Genomic DNA, 11,898 nt, shown 5'->3' with positions numbered 1-11,898 from the left:
GAGGCACGAATCACTTAGGGTAATGCGTATACTCCAACTGTGTGCTTCATTCGGCTAGGAACGTCCATTTAAATTCTCAAAATACTGTCAGGTAGGTGCCACCATTTCACGCATGAATAAATAGACTTAGTAAGGTCAACTGTCTTGTTCACAATTTGACTCTTCGTAGGCTTGATTGCATACCTTAATGTATTGCTGCACTGCCCCTAACAAATTATTAGCGCACAATGTGAAGAAAATCAGAACGGCCAAACTCCCTCCACTCATCCCGGATACCGAAGCAGAGTCGGCATCCTATCCGTGAGAACAAAGGAAGCAATCAGCTAGGCCGCGTGGGCATCCGGCCTGCTCCCTGCCCCTCACCTATGCACATGCGCAGTTTGAGCCCTCCGGAGCCTGGCGGCTCACGCTCGCGTGACGTAAAGCCGTACGGCAGTGCGTGGTGACGTAAGGGCGTGCTCGGTGGCTCACCGGGGAAGATGGCGGCTGCTCCTTTGGAGGAACGGGATTGAGAGGGGCGGAGGGAGGAAGCCCATAGAAGAGACATTCCCGGCAGAGAAGACGAACATTTCACTCGCCATTTAGTAGGTTCTCTGCTCAGCGCCAGAGGGTGAGTGCGGTGGCCGCCCGGGACCGCTAGCTTGCAGCAGGTGACGGCACTTTCCGCCATTTTCAAGCTTGGCCGTTGCGTGCTTAGGGGGCCTGGAGGGGCGCCTGGGAACAGGATGAAAAAGCTGGGATGGGCAACGTCGGATAGGTGCTTTGAGGCAGGTTGGAGCCGTAGGAGACGGGGCTGGAGGCTTGAGGCCGACCGGGAAAGGAGAGTATGGTAGGCTTAAGTTCCTGACTTGTGACTGGAGGCGAGAAGAAGACGGTAGGCCACGGATAAGAGTGAAGTTTGGAGGAAGGAAGTGCAATAAACTGAGATTTGGAGCGAGAGTGGAAGGGGTTTGGCTAAGAGTTGAACTGAGTGGGGCTTGGAGTGGTTGGTTTAAGGGGTCACGGGAAATTAATGAGAAACCCGTGAGACAGCAGAAGGTGCAGCCTAGAAATCGCGGCTTGAAATCGGTATTTTTAACAGGAATAAGTCCATAGCTTGACAAGTAAAAACTCTGTTCTTTTGGAATAGTTAAATTCCTATTTTATTTGTTTTGGATCATGCTCACTACAAGAGTCTCTTTAAAAACTCCCTCCATATCTCCGATTTCAAGTTGACTTTTGGCAACTAGATATTTAGGATCTTAAAATTGTTTTAAAAAAAGAAAAAGAAAACAAATGTTGGTACTTGGTTGTAACCCTTGTGATTAGTGGCCCATTCATAGAAAAAAGAAGGAGGCGAGTCTATAGAGAATTCCGTAATTGGGTCTGTTTAAATCAAATCAGAAATCTACGGGTTACTTACAGAAAGCCTGTCAAGAATATTTTGAAGTACTTCCTGCGTAGGTGACATTAAGTTAACTGTTCAGGGTAAAGACTGAACAAAAAAAGTCTCTGTTAAAAGGAATATCTCTTGGGAGCGCTGAATTGACTTTTAAGTACACTCTGGAGATCTAGTTGCACGCTCTATTTTTTCCTTGTGAACGTGATGCAGTGGTATATCTGTTTAATTCATAAAGAACTTTTAGAGACTGTTAGGGAAAAGAAACATTGTTCTTCTGGTGGCATTTTTCTTTCCCATATCTTAATTACATTTAACACTGATATTTTATTACCATACTTTTGCACTTTTTAATTGGTCTTGCCTAGAAGAAGGTAAAAATATTGTATCGATTTGAGTTTGTGCTTCCGGTCGAAATTCCATATTTAGCCTATTGAAACAATGTACAATTTATCTTTCTATAGTCGTGGGAACAATTTTGGTAGAAAGTTGGCTTTACATCACAGTGCTTTAGAAAAAAGTCTTTAGCAATGAAGTCGATGGCTTAACTTGCATTGTTTGGTTGGTGAAAAATGTTGTTGTTTTTATTTTTAATGTACAGCACCTGGTATTCATAAGTGGTCTATCCAAGTACTAACCAGGCCCGACCCTGCTTAGCTTCTGAGATCAGACGAGATGGGGCACGTTGAGGGTGGCATGGCCGTAGACTTGAAAAATATTAAAATGACAGATTTTGCCATCACAGTTTTAACTTGACCTAAGGCTTTAATAACTTTTACTAACCACTTAAGGTGCTTATTCAGAACTCTCTTTGCTAAGTAATAAGTCCACACACTTTTCACATTACTTTTGGAAAATCATTATAGGATTATTGCTAAAGTTTGAACTGTTTCGTATTTAAGAATAAGAAAGTATGGTCACAGTAAAGCTTTATAACTATAACAAATACACTGACAAAGATATTAAAGTATTTCACTTGTGAAGGTATTTATGTAATTCTTTTGAGATTGCTTAGGAAAGTTTAAGACTTTATGAGTGTTTTTAGAATTAGAATTAATTAGTTGGAGCCTGCAGATTAGAAATCTTCATGATCAAAGTATGTTTAATGTCAGAAACTTGTTTAAGCATTCAGTGGACAAAGCTAGGAAATATGTTTTCAGAAATGATCAGTTCGTATTGATATTTTAAATTCCAAGTGAAAGCTAACATTATCATTGGAATTTCCTACAAAGAAAATGGATTCAAATTTACAATGCCATTATTATAAACCTTAGTGAGTGCAGTTGATTTCTTTTCAGTCCTTTTTGTCCCTCCTTAGAACGTATCCCACTCAAGATGAACTGTTAGAGAATTGTGCTCAAAAGTTACTTGAAATAACAACTTTCTTTTCTGTTTGTGATCAATTTGATTACTTCTGATTATCAAGTTTGACTTTTTGTGTTCATTTCTTGGGTGCTTTTTAAATTCTTGATTTAATTTTTTAATGTTATTTTACATGGTTTAAAATTTAATTCTATATTGAAATTAAGTCTTCTTTTTGACTCTAAGCTCTTCACTCGCATTCTCACTCACCCAATGTATGTGTATGCTTACTTTTCCTTTCTTACAAAAGTGGCATAGTGTAAAAACTTGTGACCCTTTTTTTGTTAAAAATATTTTACCATCTTAACCATTTTTAAGGATACAGTTCAATAGTGCTAAGTATATTCACATAGCTGTGCCACAGATCTGAGAACTTTTTTCATCTTGCAAAACTGAAATTCATACACCTATTGAACAGCTAGCTCTCTTCCTCTCCCAGCCCTGACAATCACTATTGTGCTTTGTTTCTATGAGTTTAAGACACCTTGTCTGATGGGAATCATGCAGTATTTGTCTTTTTTGTGACTGGCTTATTTCATGTAGCAAAAATGACCTCAAGGTTCACCCATGTTGTAGCATGAGATGAGATTTCCTTCCTTTTTACAAAAGAATGATGTTCTGTTGTATGTATGTACCACATTTTGTTGATCCATGGGTGAATGGATACTTGGATTGCTTTTACCTCTTGGCTGTTGTGAGTAGAGCTGCTGTGAACTTAGGTATGCAGATATCTCTTTGAGACCTGCTTTTAATTTTTTTTTTTTTTTGGATGTACACTCAGAATTGGAATTACTGGATCATAATGGTAGTTTTGTTTTTAATTTTTTGAGGAAATGTCATCCTGTTTTCCATAGTGTTTGCTCCATTTTACAGTCTGGCTAACAATACAAAAGGTTTCCAATTTCTCCACATCCTCACCAACACTTGATATTTTGTTTTTTAATAGTAGCCATTGTAATGGGTTTGAGGTGATACCTCATTGTGGTTTCAGTTTGTATTTCTCTGATGTTTAAGGATGTTAAGCATTTTTTCATGTTTGTTGGCCATTTATATGTCATGTTTGGAGAAATATCTATTCACATCCTTTGCCCATACCCAAATTTAGTTGGGCTATTAGGATTTTTTTTTTTTTGTCGTTGAGTTGTAGGGGTTTTTTTTTCGTGTGTGTGTGTGTGTGTGTGTGTGTGTGTGTGTGTGTGTGTGTGTGTTGTCATTGACTTAGGTTTTCCCTCTGCAATACCAACAGGTTAAATTTAGCAGGAGTTTTTTTTTTTTTGTGGTTGAGTTGTAGGAGTTTTCTTTTCGTGTGTGTGTGTGTGTGTGTGTGTGTGTGTGTGTGTGTGTGTTCTGGTTATTAACCCCTTATCGGATAATATGATTTGCAAATATTTTCTCCCCTTCTGTAGGTTGCCTTTTTACTCCGCTGATTATGTCCTTTTCTGCACAGGTTTTTAAGTTTGATGTAGTCTCATTTGTGTGTATGAGGCCCTTTTTATCCTCCTAACACTATATCCAAGGAGTCATTCAATATCAATTTAGGAACCTCCCCCTACCCCCAACTTGTGATAATGTGATTTGTAATAAGAAATATATGTTTTTGGTCTTTGTTCTGTTTCTGGCACAGATTTCCTAAAACTCTTGACATTTCCTAAGTGATTAGAGTGATAAAGGTGCCTTGATATTCATAACAAACCCCTTGCGACCACACCTGAGTTTATGTTAATGAGATGACTTTTGAAAAGCACCTAAGGATGGGGGCTGGTTGCCAGGAAAACCAACCCTGTGATTAGGGTGTTGGAATTTTTAGTTCTACTTCTTGGACCTCCGGAGAGGAGAGGAGAGGGACCAGAGGTTGAATCAGTTGCCACTGGCCAATGATTTAATTGCTCTGGTATTGAAGGCTCCATAAAAAAACCAAAAGACAGGGTTCAGAGAGATTCTGGGTTTGTGATTGCTTGGAGATTGGGAGAGTGGTGAGCTCAGAGAATATGGAACTGCTGAGCCCCTTCCCACATACCTTGCCCTATGTATCTCTTCTATCTGGCTGTTCCTAAATTATATCCTTTTATAATAAACTGGTAATCCAGTAAGTAAATATTTGCATTATTTTCACTCTTTAGTTATTATGAATAAAGCTGCTTTGAACGTTGGTGTACAAGTTTATCTCTGGACGTAATGCTTTCAGTTCTCTTGGAATATATGTAGGAGTGGAATTGCTAGGTATTATGGTAATTCTAGGTTTAGGATTTAAGGAAATTCCAGACTTTTCCCAAGAGACTATATCATTTTACATTTCCACCAGCAGTGTATGAGGGTTCCAGTTTCTCCACATTTTCACCAACACTTGTTATGTCCCTTTTTTTGATTATAGCCATCCTAGTGGATGTGAAGTGTTACAACTCACTGTGATTTTGATATGCATTTTCCTAGTGACTAATGATGCTGAGCATCATTTCATGTGCTTAATGGCCATTCGTATATCTTCTTTAGAAAAATAACGATTTAAATACTTTGTCCATTTAAAGAACTGGATTATCTTTTTATTATTGAGTTGTAAGAGGTCTTTATATATTCTACATGCAAGTCCCTTATCAGATACATGACTTGCAGAAATTTTCTTTCACTCTGTGGATGTCTTTTTACTCTCTTTATGTTATTAAAGCACAGAAGTGTCTAATTTTGATGATGTCCAGTTTATTTTTTTTATTTTGTTGATTGTTTTTGATATCCTATCTTAAGAAGGCTTTGCCTAACTCAAGGCCATGAATATATATATTTGCTGTATTTAATGCAGTTAGTTGTTGGTCAAGCAATTGATTTTCCCAACCAAGAATGTGGATTGTTGTCCATTGGTATAAATATGAATTTGAGTTTGATTTTGTGGTTAGAAATCTGTAAGCTTTATTTCATCCATGTAGCATGTGTTAAAGTTTCCTTTTTAAGGCTGCATAATACTTCATTAAATACACCACATTTTCTTTACCCATTTATCCATTGATAAACATTTGAGTTGTTCTTCATCTTTTAACTCTTGTGAATAATGTTACTATGAGCATGGATGTACAAATATCTGTTCATGTACTTGCTTTCAGTTCTTTGGATATATACCAGGAAACCTGTAGCATTTTGTACGAGCTTTTATAGTCTTTTGCCCTGTTGTGTTATAAATGTTTGTATGTCTTAAGATTTAAGCAAAGGCATGTGGTAGGGAAGCATGAGAAATAATAAAATTGATTCAGTGATTAACAGCCTTTCAAAACAGCACCAGACCCAGATGGGTTCATTGATCAATTCTATCAAACATTTCAGAAAGAAATTATACCAGTTCTCTACAATCTCTTTCAGAAAATAGAAGTAGAGGGAATACTTCCTAATTCATTCTTGAGGCCAGCATTACCCTAATACCAAAACCAGACAAAAGACATTACAGGAGGAAAACCATAGATCAATATCTCTTGAGCATAAATGCAGAAATCCTCAATAAAATTTACCAAATTTAATCTAACAATGAATAAAAAGAATTATACACATTATGACCAAGTGTGATTTATTTCAGCTATGCAAGACTGGTTCTGCATTCAATATTGAATTGATGCAATTAATCTATCACATCAACAGGCTAAAAAAATCATACAGTTGTATCAATAAATGCAAAAAAAGCATTTGAAAATTGAATATCCATTCGTGATAAAAATGCTCAGCAAACTAGATGTAGAAGGGAACTTCTCCAGGTTCATATAGAACATCTCCAGAATACCCCTACAGCTTATATACTTAATAGTGAGAAACTAAATACTGAGATCAAGAACAAGGCAGGGATGTCCATGTTCACCACTCCTTTTCAGCATTGTCCAGGGAACCATAGCTAATGCAGTAAGGCAAGAAAAGATAATAAAAGGTATATAGTTTGGGAAGGAAGAACTTAAACTGTTTTTGTTCACAGATGATGTGATTGTCTATGTAGAAAATCTCAAGAATCAAAAAACTAAAAAATTCCTTTTATTCAGATAAGTATTATTAATATCTTTAAGTGGATGGTTACTGGAGAACAGATTATTCTCGTAATTCTAAGGTATTATCCTAAGGTATTAAACATTTTAGATATACAGAAAAATTGAAAGTTTATACCATATACTTGCTTCCTAGATTGAACATTTGTTCTAATTTTGCTTTATTTTTTTTCTTTGTTTACTAGGGCTGCTATAGCAAAATAACCACACATTGAGTGGCTTAAACAAGACCTGTCTTACAATTCTAAAGGTTAGGTGTCTGAGATCAAGGTGTCAGCAGGGCTTTGTTCCCTCTAAATGCTAGGAAAGGGTCTGTTCCACGTCGCTCTTCTAGTTTCTGGTAGTTCCTTGGCTTTTGACAGCATAACCCCAATATTTACATGTGTCCAGATTTTCCCTTTTTGTAAGGATACCAATTCTACTGAATTACGGGCCCACCCTACTCTAGTATGACTTCATCTTCACTAAAGACATCTCCAGTGATCCTATTTCCCAATAAGGTACTGCAGTTTAGGATTTAAACACATGAATTGTGAGGGGATGTAATTCAACTCAGTGTATTCTGTCTCTACATACATACATATTTTGTGGCCATTTGAGAGTAATTGCAGACGTCATGACACATAATGCTTAAGCATGCAATATCTGCATACAATATCACATCTAAGAAAATTAGTTTTCTAATATGTAATATCTAATATGTAATATCTGGTCCATATTCAAACAGTCTTTGATAGCTGCTTTTTCAAACCAGGACCTATTCAAGGTTCATATGTTACATCTGATGGTCTCCTTGGTTTTACTAGAGCAGTCTTCCTGATTTTTTTTACACAAACTTCTTTCTTCTTTCTTTTTCTTTGTTGTCTGTCAGTCAGTCAGTCATTCAGTCTGTCAGTGTCTTTCACAGAAGTATCTCAGTTGTAAATCAAGCCTCTATTCTCTGCCAACCTGATGTAGGACTGGTTAAAACCACCATTTGCTTCCTCTGTCCAAGAGTCTTAATGCAGAAGACATGTCTCTTGATGGACAGTTAAGAGGACAACTGTTACATTGTCTCTGTTAATAGTTGTTCTGGAGGATGGACTGCATCTCTGTGTCTCAAGGGTTGTCCTCCCACCACAAAATGTTTATTTTGTAAATGTGACACATCGTATGTTTTAAGTGAGACTATCCTGAATATACCCCTTCAATTTGGTGAAAATTCTCTTAGGTCATTTCTTGTGATACAGAAACAAAAACTATTGTGAGCAAATATTGTTTGTTGGATCTTTCCACTACATAGTTACTATTTTTCCTTTGTAGTTAGTAAGTATCTTGGAGGAGATACTTTGAAACTATATAAATATACTGTTTCTTCTCAAACTTTTACTCATTATTTAGCAGCCATTGGTGGAGCCTGTCTGCAGCAAGTACTACCTGGTGTTCATTGGTGATTTTCTGTTGGCATGTGTTTTAACAAGTTCTCTTAAAATTTTCATGTGTGCCAGGCAGTATGTAAGTCATTGGGAATATAAAGATTTAAAACATTTAGTTCTTGCTTACAAGGAATTTATAGTATAGATGGAAAGACAGATGTAGTTTTTACCATTGTAATATACGCTTTTCTAGAATTATATATAGTATACTTTGGAAAAGCAAAGACTGCTTAATAAATTCAGCATAATAAATAAGCATAAATTTACAGAAATAATTGGTATAAGACTATGCCAACAAAGGTTGTGAAAATACAGTAATATACCACTTAATGGACAGGTAAATGTCCTGAGAAATGTGTACTTAAGTCGATTTCACCATTGCGTGAAATCATAAGAGTGCACTTACACAAACCTCGATGCTATAACCTACTACACATCTACGCTACAAACCTATACAGCATATTACTGCACAAGACATGAAATTAAATCAAGCACAAGAGAAAATGATGCAATCAAGAGACACAGTAAACACAAGATATATGGGGCTGCTGCCTGCATAACACATACTGTTGTACAGCAAACTTTGTTGTAATAAGTAGGAAGAATACACTTTAAAATAATGGTAAAAAATGTAGAATAAGTAAATATGTAAACTAGTAACATAATCATTTATTATTATTAAGTGTTATGTACTGTACATAATTGTACAATACTTTTAGAGGACTGGCAGCTCAGTAGGTTTGTTTACACCAGCATCACCACAAACATCTGAGTAATGCATTGCACTATGTATGACGTTATGATGGCTACAGCCTCACTAGGTTGGAGGAACTTTTTAGCTCCATTATAACCTTATGAGATCACTGTCTTTATGTAGCCCAACATTGACTGAAATGTTATGCTGCACATGATTGTATTTGACAAAGCTAGAGATTTTAGAAGAATACTTTTAAAGAAAAACACCACTCATCTCCTTATAAAAGTAAACCATATCTGTTTTGGACAACTTGTAAAAATCTAAGGTATAAAGAAAACAGCAAGATTTTACCAGAATTCTTTTTATGTGTTCCTTCTCATTTTTTGGTTTGTGCTTGAAAGTATTCAGTTCTTTTAAAATAATAGTAATTTTTATTTTACAATCTGATTTTTCCGCTTAACTTTAGATCATGTACAATTCGTTTAAAATAGTTCACATTTTAATGATTATATAACGTTTCATGATATAGATATGCAGAAGAAATTTAGTCATTCTCTGATTCCATATGCTTTTGAACTGAACTGAACTGAAAGATTTTTTTCAAGAAACAATTTCTTTTGATTGCCTACATAGATCTCTATTAAGTCATAGACTGTTTTTTTTCCTGAAATTTACAAATATATAAAGGGGCTTCTGGAAATCACAGCCAGTTGTAACGTTGTTTAGAAATAGCAGAAGTTTTCTTGAATGTCAAATACAAAATTGTCATAATCATTCTTTGCTTAACAAATTTTAAGTATTGAGTGATATTAATGGTTCTTAGTCCTGTTCCTTCATTTTGGAGATTAAGCAAACAAAGACCCAGAGGTGTCAAAAATTTCTCCAAGGTAGAGAAGGAAGTTACCAGAACCCTATTCAGAGTCCTAGCTTCCCTAATTCATTGTTCTTTGCACTCTGATGATGTTGTACCCTATTCCTCCAAGGTTTAGGGATTCTTTGAGGGATTATGAATAGTATTAGAGTGGTACAACTTTGCTATATGTCTTGAATTTGCTTCTTAGATGCAGGAGATTTAAAAGAGAATATCCTTACACTGTGTGTACCATCCAATTCTATTATTTTCCTTTGTGAATAGTTAGTGCTAACAACTCCAGTTTATTCTTGTTATTCATGGTAGTAATGTTCTATAAAGTTGTTGCAAACACTGAACTAGCAAATACTGAACTATTGCTCCTAGGGGAAATAAAGGGTTAAATTCCTGGGAGCATCTGCAGACAATATTTGTATCAGCCAGTCAAAACATAACCTTGTTTAATCTATGTTATTGTTTAAAGATACCTTATTTAATGTCTATTAATTCATTAACATTGAGCTCATGGCCAACAGCAATAGTTGCAACTCATGCCTGAACCAATTCCTGAACCAAGCCTATCTAACCATATCTTCTCCATATGGCATTTCTAGGCTTCTTGTGCTTAGGAACATTAGACAGCACTTGAACTTAACATTTGGATGCCATTTTAAGCAGCGAAATCATCAACAAAAGAACAGATATTTAAAAAACATAATAGATTGCAAAAGGACACTTGTTTACAGTGTAGGTTTGTATAGACAGTTGTTTTGTTAACTTGTTTTCTCTGTATTTGAACTGGAGCATAGTTCTAGAGACCTAACTAAATTTTAAATATTCGTGATTAAAAAATGTAATTCTCTTTGCCTGACAGGTGTAGTTTTGTTGTAAAGATTGAACTCATCAGAGCCTTTGGCATAAAAAGTTCCCATTGTATAGATTACTCCCCTTGTACTGATACCAAGGAGCCTCTAAATTATTAGTAGATTGCAATTTGGGGATAGAAAGTATTCCTTAAGCACATGTGAAAGGACAGCTTTTTTCTTTTTCTTTTTTTGAGAGTTGTCTTTTATTTCACATTAAGTTAATTTTTGTTAGACTTGCGCCTTATTTATTTTAAATAATGTAATGATGAAGCTAACGTCAGTTCTCCAGGAATATTATATTGGGTTGATTTCTCCATTTGGAGGGGCCTATCACAGACACATGTGACATGTATGTTGTCTTTCAGTCTTACGGAGCTTCCAGCTAAAAACTATCCCAGGTTTTTGGTAAAAAACTTAATTCGTCATAGAATAAGCAACTGAATTTATATTTGTCGCATTTATAAATTAATACTATCTTGTCATTAAAGGAAATTGGATAGGACCCCTATTGCTCTAGAAAGATTGTACATGTACTATATACTTGAATGGAAAAATAGTCTTAAGAACAAAATTCTGAATTCTGACTTCTATTTTCCAAATCGAGTGAGGGAGAAATTTTACAATGTTTTAAGTTGAGTTTTTTTTTTTAATTGAGTTTTTAGTTATCAACTCATTAAATGTTACCTGTGAAACAAATTTAATTCGGGCATGTGCATATGTGTTTATAGCATACCACTGCCCTGCTTTGTTTGTTTGTTTAATCACAACCAGGGTAACCAACCAAAGTAGTTTTATTTATTGATTTATTTTTAGATCCATAGAACTTTATATTTTCTAAGGTAAATTTCATCAAGTGAAGGCATAGCTTGATCATTTTCATCAGTGAATTTGGAAAGTTGGAAATGGATCACACTTTTAGTATTGGTTACATCTCTTGTGAATAATTTGTAATAATAAATTGCTAACACACTTTGCAGTTGTAAAAGTTTTTTTCTGTAATAGTTATTTAGACATAAGTGTAAGTCAGTAGTGAGTTCTCAAAGATCGGAACTATTTTCATAATAATACTGAGATATTATGAGGCCTTTTTACTCTTTTTTTTTTAATTGACATTTGTGCTTATGATACAAAAGCAATAATGGATAAAACTCCTGATTCCTTAGCGTGATTCAAGGCAGTGGCACCAAACTGTACTAGTAGTAATTATATGTTTACTACCACCTCACACTTGTAGTTAAAAAAAAAGAAAAGCCAATTTCACATAAGAATGTCTTTGATGAAGCAGCAAAAATAATTAAATGTCAACCCTTGAGTATTTAT

The 11,898-nt window shown here is 35.5% G+C and overlaps 1 protein-coding gene across 2 annotated transcripts in view; it reads left to right on the top strand.

Annotated features, from left to right (window-relative positions):
- The first annotated feature begins 434 nt into the window (after positions 1-434).
- The window catches only part of WDR33 (WD repeat domain 33), an 84,518-nt gene continuing 73,054 nt past the window's right edge, over positions 435-11,898 (top strand). The window contains exon 1 of one of the 2 annotated variants that reach the window (XM_006913444.2): positions 435-610. The gene's annotated coding sequence lies outside the window, so the exon portion shown is untranslated. Of the gene's footprint in view, positions 651-11,898 lie in introns of both variants that reach the window. The other variant, XM_015590583.2, reaches the window with a different exon arrangement.

The sequence above is a fragment of the Pteropus alecto genome, unplaced genomic scaffold, assembly GCF_000325575.1.
Source record: "Pteropus alecto unplaced genomic scaffold, ASM32557v1 scaffold725, whole genome shotgun sequence".
NCBI classification, from domain to species: domain Eukaryota; kingdom Metazoa; phylum Chordata; class Mammalia; order Chiroptera; family Pteropodidae; genus Pteropus; species Pteropus alecto.
This window is presented reverse-complemented; position numbering and strand designations above follow the sequence as displayed.